Here is an 11,547-nt window from a genome sequence, read left to right as displayed (position 1 = left end):
CTAACTGACACTTATTCTCATCAGGGAGCCAGCAACAAGAGAGGGCACTGAGGTAACTTTTCTGATCCTTCTCTGAGACAAAAAGCCTATTTCTGCGCTAGCTTGTAGCACCACTGTCTGGGCTGTGCCTCTTCTGTGAGTAGATATAGGAGTTCAGTACCCAGTTCTATCAAGAGCATTAACTTGCCATGCACAAAACACGTAGAAAAAATAAAACCCAAAGGAACAGCTTTGAAGGTATGGGATTTATTTTACTCAGCATGATTGCAGTGGGCCTCTCTGTTGGAGTCTACAGATACATTTAAGTGAAATACTACACATCCCCCTTTATTTTCTTCCTTTTTTCCATTCTAGTGAACTTTACTGTTGCTTTTTAAAAAATGAAACTCAAGGATCATATTTGATTGCATGGGACAAACCATTTTAAGTGGTAGGCTTAAGGATGGAAAAAATGAAAATTACGTAATTTAATAATGAACCGCAACAATGGAGTAAGAAATCTCTCTGTGGCATTGCTGCCAATGATCATCTCCGGATGCCAGCACTGTTGGCTGTGAGGATCCAAGATTTTCCCCTTGCCAAGGCAGATCTTGCGCACGCCTGTTTCAAAGACTTTCCAAGTGCAAACAGCACATTGGCTGGTTTGCATTACCCTGCTGCATATCCATTAGTTTGCTATGAAAGACTTTTACTTTAAACAGATTTTAAAAATTGGCATATTTAATACAGGCATGGAACATCTTTCCATAAGCATCGTGTCTACCCTACATGAAAAGCATGTGGACCAAGTTGCAGGTCTAGATGTATGTGAGCAGTTTGCCAATGAGAAGTTTGCACTCGGTGCATATTTAGGATTCTTGGCCTTTCCCCACCCAAAGTCAGCCTTGTGACCTCAATCCCACAGCGCCTCATGGTCACTGTTTGATTGGCTCACCCCCCTTCTCTAAGCCTGGCAGTTAGGGGCTGGCCATCAGTGTGGAAACCCAGGTAGGAGATAATTGTGCTGGTTCTCCCAACTCACAGCTGCTGGGGAGACAGTGAATGGCAACACAGCTTCTGGTAGAACAATTCTACTGAGGTGAGGCGCATTGGAGCCAGCAGGCTTCCTCACAGGATATACCCACGTAGCTCCAGTCTGCACCTGGAGGGATGTTCCCTCCCTTCACATCCTGGACACCTGAAGTGAGGGGATTGGAGGCCACCTGAATTTCAGCCCACCAGGCACTTACCATGGGGACTGTGCCAGAGAAACTCTGCCAGGGAACCTTGGGGTATCTTCTCCCTCTGGCAGGCATACCAGGTATACCGTAGGCTTGGCATGGTTTCCATTCAAAACCCACACACTGGCCAAGTTTCATTCACAATCCTTTCAGCGATGCTGGGGTGAGGTTTGTCTTTGTAACAAGCCCACATGTCCTACCTGGTTTCAGTGTGATATCCTGGACACTTGTACCTCTGCCCCTTTGATGTGGGGTTTTGCCACTGAATGCAACAAATTGTTCCATTTGATAACTAGAGATGTCACAAAGCGGGCACTACTGGAGTATGCAATCACAGGCTATGTAGAAAGCAGTCACTTAGGGGCTTGAGTATAGTACATGGGAATTCTGTGGAAAGATGCTTTCAGAACCAGATCCTTACTAATCAGGAAATCCAAATTCTGAAAGAAATAATGAGAAAGAATCCAAGGAAGAGCCATGATGATAAAGATAACGTGGTTGTTGGCATTATAGATACTTCCTTATGCTGGGCAAGCTGTGATATGCACCCTACTGATTATGTGTGAAACCAGTTCAACTCTTCCTTTCAATCAAGTGATTGGAATAGACTCAACTGAAATGAGATATAAACTGGACACTAGGAAGTTTAGACTTGAAATTAGATGAAGGTTTCTAACCATTAGAGGAGTGAAGTTCTGGAACAGCCTTCCAAGGGGAGTAGTGGGGGAAAAAGACATATCTGGCTTCAAGACTAAGCTTGATAAGTTTATGGAGGGGATGGTATGATGGGATAGCCTAATTTTGGCAATTAATTGATCTTTGATTATTAGCAGGTAAATATGCCTAATGGTTTGTGATGGGATGTTAGATGGGGTGGAATCTGAGTTACTACAGAGAATTCTTTCCTGGGTGCTGGCTGGTGAGTCTTGCCCACATGCTCAGGCTTTAACTGATCGCCGTATTTGGGGTTGGGAAGGAATTTTCCTCCAGGGCAGATTGGCAGAGACCCTGGAGGTTTTTTGCCTTCCTCTGCAGCGTGGGGCATGGGTCACTTGCTGGAGGATTCTCTGCACCTTGAGGTCTTTAAACCACGATTTGAGGACTTCAGTAACTCAGACATAGGTTAGGAGTTTGTAACAGGAGTGGGTGGGTGAGATTCTGTGCCCTGCATTGTGCAGGAGGTCAGACTGGATGATCATAATGGTCCCTTCTGACCTTGCATCTATGAGTCTATGAGTCTATGAGAGGAAGGCTCTAGAAATGGGGATGTGAAAATTAGTTCAGTTAGAATCAGGACTGGCCCAAACCTTCTCCAGAAATTCCACTGGAACTTAACCCCACCTTGAAGTTCCAATAAATTGGCTGGCATGAGCAACAGATTCACTTCCTTCCTGTAAAACATCTGTGGATGAGTCTCCTTCCTTGTTGCGTCTCCACATTCCCACATTCCCCTGCCCAAACAATGCAAATCAGATTGGCTCCTAACAGCCCAGCTACCTAAAATATTTGAGTGCAAGATGTGGACAGCTGCATGTTTGATTGCTAATCCATCTGCGGGACTCAGCATGGGCCGCTTGTCTGAGTTTAACATAAGGATGGGAAAATGGTTTGGAGTTAAAAAAAAAAGGAAAGTCCCTGGACCTTCGCCTGTTTCAACAACTGAATTTGAAACAAAGACTTAATCAAGATTCTGAAGTAGTCAGTTGACTTAGGATCATTATTTTTTCTTTTTCTTATGATACCCCTGCACATCCTGCTTCCAGCTGGGAAGGAAGATACCAAAATACCATGAGACTAGCTCTTATTACAGTACTCCCAGCTCAGCTGCAAGCAAGACACAAAGAAAAGCTTGCAAGAAAACCTGGCTTCTTGGAACTTTTAAGCCCAGATTTGCAGATCAAAAAGGTTCAGATAATTTGAGTAAGGACGCCCACTTTTAGTTTGTTCATGGGGGCCCAAATGCCAAACCTTTAAAAAAGTGACCACACCAAGGTTTCAGCAGAGGGGATTCAACAGAATGAGCAAAAGAAATCCACAGCAAAGTGAAGAAGCCCTTTTTTTCTTTTCAGTGGTTTATATTTTCTTTTTCTCCTTATTCTGGCTCTGTATCATTTCCTCCTTCACACTGGGGCAATGGTGTTACAGACCACGGAGACAGTATTTGATTCAAGCCCTGAACATCAGACCTATGCAAACATCAGTGAATCAGGTTGCCTGGCAAACCTCCGCAATTTTGTTCTGGGCCTATTTGGAAAGTAAAAAAACCCACCCCCAAAACCAAAACAACTATTCACCCTTTTTGGGCACAATGCTAGAACAATGTCAAGTTTTACACCAAAATATAGATATGCTGGAATTGTGTTTTCTGTTTGAAAGGAAATAATTCATACCCCATACATCAAGATCTCAAACACTCATCAACTGGACAATGAGAGAAACAACTGAGCTTGCTTACTTCCAGCTCTGCTTCTAATTCCTGGAAAATTTGTTTGCCAAAATGAAAGCGAATGCAGGCCTGGCCAAAATGGTTTTGTACTTAAAAAAAAAAAAGTTTCAGGGACCATCATATCCTGTCAAGTTAAGCTGACTCATATTAGCTGTAACCTTTGTACATAAATAGCATCTTTACTTCTTAAAAGTCCATTGGAAGACTCCTGTTTTGTGAATTGAAGGAGCTGCCCAATTTAGGCACAATCCAACAGCTATTGGAGTCAGTGGGCAAAATCTGAACTCTGCTGAAGTCAATGGCAAAGCTGTTGACTTCAGTGGGGCTAGGATTTCACTCAGTAGTGAAATGGGAGCTGGATCTTAAACTGACCTTCCAAATAGACATCTCACAGTGTTCCCCTTGTGCTGCAAACAGAGGATTAATTAATGCATTTGAAAAATATTCATTTTAACTTCCTTTAGCTCGGGAAGACAGACCTGGTAATGTAAGAAACTAAGATCCCATCTTCGCGAGAGTTCAATTATCAAGGAATAAGACCAATAAAGGAGGAAAGAGAAATATATAAAATACACAATGCATAGGGAAGGGAATTCTTTCTAAATGGGTAATTATTCAGTTTTCCCACCAGGCACCAGCTGATTATTAAGGAGACCCTTGCTGCTCGCTACTGCTTGTGATATGCATGACTCAAAATAATAATAGCCCTTAGCATTGATGTTTAAGGAGCTGATCTTCCTCCCATGAAAAGTTGCAGTGGTCTCAGTAGGATGACCTGTGCATTTTAGGAGTGCAGACTTTGGCCCAGTAGCTATTTAAACTGTCACACCACTAAATAAGGAAATCCCAGGTGGAGATGTCGGAACTTTCCCAAGGCTGTAGGCAGAAATCAGGGTTAAAATCAGGATGTGTTGATTACCAGTCTGGGGTTGAGCTCCTCAGCCCGCATGTTATGTGCTCTATGCCACATGACTGAGCTTCCACTTTAAAAAGAAAAGAAAAATTGCCTGGGATTTCTCATCCTGCTTTTCCATGCATTCATTCACGCCATGTCCTGCTTTTGTGCAGTCCATACAGCAAATTGGTAAATGAGATACAAGGGGAGGGGGGAACCCATCTGTTACCGCACAAAGACTACAGATGACTCTATGCAATTAATGCTCTGCTGTGCTGTCCTGTTTGCTGGGTGCTGTATCACCGACATCCCACATCCACCCCAGGCAGAGAGCGATGGGCAAAGAAGTTCACTTTGTCCCTGTAGTCAAAAATAGCTGACTCCGCCTTCCCAGATCCATGGAGGAGCACCGGGTGGAAGGGACAGACCACGGGTTTCCCCAGTCCCAATGTGACTCAACCCCTTGAGGTCAGAAGGGGGAGTCGTGGTGCCTATTTATCACTTGGCTCTTTGTTGCTGTATTTTCCCCTTCAGAAGAGGCCCATCCTAGCAACCCCCCAAAAGCCACTGGAAGGAATTGGGTGGTTCAGAGGGTGACATGCACTGTGTGGAATCTCCCCCAGATCCCCGGATTTTCAGTTTGGGCTGTTTCAGTACCATGGGAGGGCCCAGGGCTCACTACTCTCCTTTTCTATTTTGACTCAGCCGCCTCCTGGCAGGGATTATCCCCTCGGATCAAAGGGAAAGCTGAGGAGCAGCCGACCGCCTATTCTGCCTGAGCAATGAGCTTGACAGCCTTCTTTGCAACCCGGCTCACATGACCAGCTGCCCTGCGGTGAGGAAGCTAGACTCCGCACCAGGCCTCTGTTGGGCTCCAGAAGGTGCTGGGGGGTGATCAAGGGGCGTGCGGAGGGGTGAGAGGAGGGACAGGGAAGGGAAAGAAGCAGCTCCCACAAACTCTGGAGAGTTAATCCTGTTTAGCACATGTATATTATCAATGAGTGTGTGTGGCCGAGGAGGGAGAACCCCCACTGCAGGCTGGACAAGGCAGACAAAGAGGGCATTCACACGTGGGTCACGGGATAAAGAGATGGCACAATCTGTTGCTGGTGTGACTCCAAAGACTTCTTCGTATTCAAACTGAGGACCCCTCCTCCGCTTTGTCCCCAAACTGCCTTGGCTTCTCTCTCCTCCAACCAAGAGCCTGGTCTCGTATTCTCAGCACCTCGCAAACTCCTTGGCTCCAGTGGGAGTTTGAAGTATAGCAGGTTTCAGGATTAGACCCATAGGGCCACAAGCAGCTAGATCCAGATACCCTCAGAGGTCAGGGCTCAGTTCAGATCCAGGGTTGGCTCATCATGGACTATGTTTTCAAAAGAAGCTCAGCGCCTGAGTTTCAAGAACTCAGCACCCTTGACGGGAGCCAGATTTTCTTAAGAGCTCAGCTCCAAACGTGCACCCAACGTGCTGAGCGCTTCGGAAAATCTGGCCCCAGTTACGGGTGCCAAACTGATCTGAAAATTCTGCCCATGGAGGCTGGAAGCTCAGGAACAGTTTGGGCTTCTGCATCACGCTTCCGGCTCAACTCGAGCTGTGGCTTTGTGATAGTTCCTCAAAGGTGGGAGGAGCCTCTTCATCCAGACCTTGATCAGGATTTTTTAGGTTTCTCCTTCTCAGTTTAACTGTACAATGCAATTGCACCTTTCCCCAGAAAGTCTTTACTTCCATGTGGGAGGGATGACAAGGAATCTGAACCCAGAACTTCTTTTAAATAACAGCAAGTGGATAAAAGGCCTGGGCTGGAATAAGGCATTTGAAATGCATAAGGAATCTCAGGATTGAATCTACAGGCTGTCCCTTTAGAGAAAATGTGAAATGTATTTTAGACAAACCACTTGACTACTAATGAACCATAAACACATACATTGCTCCGTAATTTGCATTCAGTGCCAGAGGAGAGACACTGCCTTTAATAAGCACTGCCAGCCACTCTTACCAGCACCAACTCTCCAGCCACTGCAAGGAGCCTGCAATCCCTTCACGGACCCCACTGCTGGCTAAATCCCCAGGCTTGGGATGGCTAATCACGTTGCACTAGATGACTCCAGCTCTCACTTCCCCACCCCCCATGAGGTTCTTGCATTCGGCCTGCCGTCGCTGCAGGAGCCAGAGGGCGGTGGGGCTCCTCTGGTCCCCGTACTGTACATGCACGTAGCTTTTAATCCAATTACGCAGCTCCCGCTCCTTGACAGATCCTCTTTTTTCTTCATTTGCTTTCAATAAGGAAGCATAATTCGTTTGGGTGCTTTCCAGAGTTGCAGGAACAGGGTCTTTCCTTACTTGCGTCGCTTGTGCGTGGAAAGCTGAGAACGGGCTCCGCGTCGATTTGAGGAGGAGGCTGGAAATGGCCCCGTGATGCCATTATTTTTAAATAACGCTTTTAAAACCCTATTAAGCAAATTAAATTTCAAGAGCCGTCTCACTCCCTCATTCTGGTAAGCCCGTCCCCCACCCCCTGCCTCCCATTTTAAATTGGCACCTTAGCATGCACTTTCCCATTGGCTGGCTCTAAGGGAGCCCATCAGACATTGATTTTAACACTTAACAGAATTAGAAATGCCGGCCATCCATACCTCTCTGGCCTTTCACAGGGAAATGAGCACCGGCTGCAACACCATTAGGATGCTGCCTTTTATCACATAGCTACTTTTATAATTAAATTTACTGTGTAGCACTTCCCCACCGCACACCCTCATTTCCTCAGGCAAACACAGCAGTGCGCTGATTTACTGGACCTGAATCCATCCCTATCAGCAAGTTTAAACATGATCTCCGACCTCAGATAAAGTAGACATTCCTTGTGCCTGATTCTCCTCTCGGTAAAACTGGAGAAGCGCTGTTGATGCTTCACGGGTTTAATCCCCTGCAGGCTATAGGTGAATCAGGTCCATGTCTTGTACACTTACAGTACAGTCGTACAGACTAGTATTGCTTCAATTAAGTAATGCTAAAAGCACTGGATGGTCTAAGGACTTCGGTGAATCTCTCTTGTAGACACCTAATAAACAATTGTATGTAAAGTCCTAAAGTGCCCAGCAAGGTATTATTAGGGTTGGCCGGGAGTCTCCCGGAATTGGAATCAATCTCTTGGTGGCCATTGAAAGCAATCCGGGAGATTTTAATAGGCCACTAAAAGCCCAATCGCTGGTGCAGTGGAGCTAAGGCAGGCTCCCTACCTGCCATGGCTCCATGCAGCTCCTGGAAACGATTGGCACAGCCCTCTGGCTCCTAGGCGCAGGGGCAGCCAGGGGGTCTCTGCATGCTGCCCCCACCCCAAGCACTGACTCTGCCGCTCCCATTGGCTGGGAACCGTGACCAATCGGAGCTACGGGGGGTGTGCCTGCAGGCAGGGGCACTGTGCAAAGCTGCCTGGCCACCCCGAGCCTAGGACCTGGATATGCAAGTCGCTCCTGGGAGCTGCCCAAGGTAAGCATTGGCTGGCAGGAGTCCACACGGCTCACCCCCTCCTGCACCCCACCCCCTACCCCAGCCCTGAGCCCCCCCATACCCAAACTCCCTCCCAGAGCCCGCACCCCGCACCCACTCCTGCACCCCAACCTCCTACCCCAGCCCGGAGTCCCCTCCCTCACCCAAACTCCCTCATAGAGCCCGCACCCCACACGTCATCCTGCACCCCAAGCTCCTGCCCCAGACCTGAGCCCCCTCCCGTCCTCAACCCCCTTCCCCAGGCCTGAGGCCCCTCCTGCACTCCAAACCCCTCATCCTCAGCCTCACCCCAGAGCCTGCACCCCCAGCCAGAGCCTTCACCCCACCTCCTGCACCCCAACCCCCTGCACCAGCCTCATGAAAATGAATGAGGGTGTGGGAGAGTGAATGACGGAGGGAGTGGGGATGGAGTGAGGGGTTGGGGTCTCGGAGAAGGGGCGGGGCAGGGCAGGGGTCTTGGGGAAGAGGTGGGGCAAAGAGGCGGGGCAAGGGTGTTTGGGTTTGTGCGATGAGAAAGTTGGCAACCCTAGGTATTGTGAACCTGCCGAATGCAGTGACTAGCTGCCCTGTTCTTCTGCTGGGTTCCCAGCCATTGAATCGAGTAACTGACTATCCACAGGAAATAAAGTAAGTGAAAAATTGGGCTTAAAAGTGAACTGAACCTCTTTTAAAGTGATGTGTTTTGCCACATGGCCTGATTCAACGATCACTGAAATCAATGACAATCTTTCCGCTGACGTTAGTGGGCTTTGGATCAGGCTCTATTTGATGCAGATAATGCGGAGTTAGTTAGCAGGAAAAGCAATTCTATATTGGTAATCAAATTCCCAAACACGCTCACTCAGGGCCTCTGTGGGTTAGCATGAAGTTTCCTATATGCTCATCTGCCAGAGACCTAGGGAAGCATGATATGTCCTGTACACGGCATGTATCCATTTTACAGTGTCTGTGATGCCAAGCCAGATGCAATAGGGAATGTAGGCACAGGGTTAAAAATTACCCATAATTATGAGTTAAACTGTTAAACTACTCAGCACCTGGAACCCTGGTGAGGTCATATTTAAAGATTAATCAAATATATATTTGAAAATCTACTTCCCTTTACTTATTTGCCAGGATCAGAGACCAGGGGCCATGTAAGAGCTACAAAAAGATAATTGACTGAAATAGGCAACATAGGTTCTAAGAACTGACACATTCTGTTCCATTTTAAATTGTAAACGTCTCTGTAACTGTTGAGACTACACAAGTATTATGTGTGGTTAAGGACTGTGAAAATTAAAACAAAAAAAATTAAATGTATTTGCCAAAGCTTTTTGGTTCACCAGCCTTTATCATTGTTTCTGCTGGAATGCAATGGGAGTTGGTATCACGTTGTTCCCACCATATAACTTCTCAAAGTACAGACAATTGATGCAAATGATGCTACCCATTAGCAATAAATGCTTTCACCGTCTCCAACTCTATAAATCTCTAAACATCACAAAAAGCTACTTCTTAGTGCCTCCCATGAGAGATTAGAGATGGGACTTCCGTGGACACAACTAGAAGTAGGAAGGAGGGGGGTTTTCCCTCTCACTCTCTTTCTTTCTTTAATAGCTGTTTTGGGAATGGACATTTGGAAAAAAAAAACATTGAAAATTAAATCCACTTCCCCTTGCAGTGTGTTGTTTCTCTTACCTTGTTTTTAGATAGATATTGTCCCTGAAGGAAATTAATCTTGGAGATGATTTTTGTGTGATTTGCACTCCTTGTTATTTTTCAGGTCCTTTCTGCAAATGCCAGGAGAGTAAATACAGCATAAGAGTCCCTTGACTTATGGATTTAGTTTTAAGTGATTATTTGCATTTGTGGTACAAGAGGCTACACCTGGAAACACACACACCTGACAGAAATGGCCTGCACAAAGTACAATACAAGGTGGGAGATTTGTGTCAGGGTTTATAAAGGGAATACATGTAACAAATGGAAGGTACTGTCCCCAGGAGCGGCTCTAGTAATGACCTGCGGGAGGTCCACCGGAGCCGCCTGCCGCCCTCCCAGCGACAGGCAGAGCGCCCCCCATGGCATGCCGCCCCAAGCGCACACTTGGCACGCTGGGGTCTGGATCTGGCCCTGACTGTCCCCCTTTATCCTGTTCTCTACATGCTAAGGGCCAAATTCTATGCTCAGCTTCATTGTTGCCAATCCCCAGTGACCCCAGATTAATAGAGCAGATATCGGAGTTACTATATTTCAATAAAAGTTACCTGCCCACACTTTAAAATCTCTCTCTCTGTTCCACACTGCAAATAATCCAGCCTCCCGCCCACTCAGAGGTAGTCTTCAGAATCTCCCTGTCTCTCTCTTTTAGAAATGAGGCTTTGGAACCTGGCAGAATTCATGGAAGAAAGAAACATGGCTGCTGCCCAGAACCCCAGAATCAGGTTCAGTCCACTCACAACAGCTCCGCTATCTAACTCCAACATGCCGCCTCTTTAAAACACACAGCCAATCCCACACGGATGCTGCTTCCAGAGGCTTTCGCTGTGGTGCTGCATCAGCATTGTGCCAAAGTGGGAGCAGACATATTTTAAAGTGACTCAGCCTTCCAAAGAGCGTCGTTGATTTGAGGCACAAACCTAACAGGAGGCACTGTGCAACCCAATCTCTCCTCGTCAATTGGACAGCATCAGTCCTCCCAAACCCCAAAGCCTGGGCCTTCGGGAGAAGCATGAGGCTGTGGGGGCAGCTGGGGGGAGGGAGAGAGGTGACAGCATGCACATTTTTCATGGGGACCTATGTGAACTCCTTTAAAGTCTCCTAACTTTTATTCTGGGGGTAGTTTTCAGGATAGCAATAGCAGGAGCTGCCTATGTCACTTATCTCCAGCCAGTCGTTTTTTGCAGTTTTCACTCCAGTACAGCTGCAAAGTGTTAATGGAATAATACTTAACTGCTACTTGGGAATGGGGCTTTCAAATATGCATCAATTCATGCTGCCAGGTACAGTACAGCCTTAATTATCTAGATATCAATAATAATTACTCACTCACTGTGCTTGTCTTATAAAGCATATTATGGGCCTTATTTGCCTGGTCCTTGCATAGACATTTCTGCCAGTGCAAAACGAGCGTAAATTATTATTTGTATCGCAGTAGCACCAAGGGACACTACATTGTGCTGGGAGCTGTACAGACACAAAACAAAAACCCCAACCCCAAGACAGTAAATAGTTACAAATCAAAATGACAGCATTACACTCACTCTGCTCTGGTGTAAGTGATGATACAAGGCAATGGAGAATCAGTCTCTCTGCCTTAGACTCTTCTGTAAATTAATTTTATTCTCATCAAACCTGAAGAATACGCCGTATATGTCTCAATATGCTGAGCTGAATGTCTTTTGTTGTACACCTAGTCCTTAGTTAGATTCACTCCCAATGAACTTAATAGGAGTTTTTCCCAACTAAGTTTAAGCCACGCTAAAAGAGTGTAGATC

At 46.5% G+C, this 11,547-nt stretch overlaps 1 long non-coding RNA gene across 1 annotated transcript; it reads left to right on the top strand.

Annotated features, from left to right (window-relative positions):
- Positions 1 to 10,760, top strand: LOC123375541. Its single transcript, XR_006581505.1, has 4 exons — positions 1 to 52; positions 5,267 to 5,396; positions 9,834 to 9,988; positions 10,422 to 10,760. It is a non-coding gene; the product is annotated as an uncharacterized LOC123375541 (long non-coding RNA).
- The last annotated feature ends 787 nt before the right edge of the window (positions 10,761 to 11,547 follow it).

The sequence above is a fragment of the Mauremys mutica genome, chromosome 8 (genome assembly GCF_020497125.1).
Source record: "Mauremys mutica isolate MM-2020 ecotype Southern chromosome 8, ASM2049712v1, whole genome shotgun sequence".
Classification (NCBI taxonomy): Eukaryota; Metazoa; Chordata; order Testudines; family Geoemydidae; genus Mauremys; species Mauremys mutica.
This window is presented reverse-complemented; position numbering and strand designations above follow the sequence as displayed.